Below are 1,505 nucleotides of genomic sequence, written 5' to 3'. Positions count from 1 at the left end.
GAGGGAGTAGATACGACTAGTGTCATCTTCGGTAAATGCTAATGTTCCTGCCCTTTGTTCTGTTGTGTGTGCAATGTCCGCAAATTGCATTTCTGGTGGTGCAGGGAACCTCTTAACTCAGAAGGTTATAGATGCGAATGATTTGTTGTGGGTCCCGCACTCCTGGTGGTTATTTTAACTTTGGTTGATTAATGAATGTAACACTGTCGTTGGTGCAATGAATGGTAATCTTGCTGGGCTTCCAAGATCAAGATTTATAACCATAACAATATGTATCCTGTGACACAAGATGCATTCCATCCATGCACTCCTTTTCAAACTTTCATAAATTTACGTGAAAATCTTTCTCTGATATTCAATAGTTCATTTATTTGTAGTAGTATTTTGTTAGAAACATATCATTGTATTCATGACTGTTCAACATATTCCATGTCTCAAAAACATTTTTTTTGTTGCTAGTATTGCCCAATGCATTTCAAGCGTATCGCCCTTCCTCAGGGGACTTCCGTTAACTCTAGAAACATTAATCATAGGTCTTAGTTAGTACCTAAATGAAACAATCTCTGTATAAAACAAGCTTTTTATAACAACATAATACCTAAGTACTGCCCCACTTGCTGTAGTGAAACTAATGTCGTTCGTAAAGAAATCATGAATGTTCTTACGAAAATAGGGTGCTCATATTAAACCAATGTAAAAACGAAAATTGAAACCCAATAATTGGGCACTGACCTTAATGCATGGAATCTTTCATTCACGGTGTTTAGCTGAAAAAAGGTAAACGGAATCTAGTTGTTAATACATAACGTGACACGAATGTCTCGTTACTATATCCAAAATACCGATACTCTCTTACCGGGGTAATGGAGCCGTGGTGCTTCCCTCGCTAATCTCGGCGTGCAGCGCTCTGTACAGGAGCGCTCTATGGTATATAAGTCGTTCACTGTGTGTTACCATGGTTTCCGAACGTACGCGGGTGGCGCTCTGCATGCTCTATGGTTTGTGAACGCTAAGGTAACGGCGTGTGTTTACTAGAGTAAACATGAAAGACAGACTATATTGATAGACGGGAACTCGAGTGCATATGAATACCGGTGTGCGAGTGTTAACGGAAAGAACACAAGTGGGGTTGTGTCAGTAAAAGAATAATGTGTGTACCGAGTAAGCATATTGTAAGTGCATAGCAAAACGTACGTAAAGTATCACATCCAACATGATCTTAAAATTTAGTCTAATTATGTGAGCTGAAATACATTAGATTCAGAAATGTCCATATTATAAATAGCAATGAAGATCCAGCCTTTCATTGAGTCCTTTCGGCTGGAGGGTGCATAAGTAGTCTATCCAGAAGGTTTCTCTGCGTAGTAAGTGGCTGTTGTTATCTCGGCCCGGCAGGGTTGCCACTTTTTCAAGTATGCAGAATTTGAGTTGGCTTACATTGTGTTTTGCCTCATTAAAATGTACTGCTATAGTGGATTTGTCATTTTTTAACCGAATGTTACTTT

This window comes from Lissotriton vulgaris, chromosome 4_1 (genome assembly GCF_964263255.1).
Source record: "Lissotriton vulgaris chromosome 4_1, aLisVul1.2, whole genome shotgun sequence".
Taxonomy (NCBI): domain Eukaryota; kingdom Metazoa; phylum Chordata; class Amphibia; order Caudata; family Salamandridae; genus Lissotriton; species Lissotriton vulgaris.
This window is presented reverse-complemented; position numbering follows the sequence as displayed.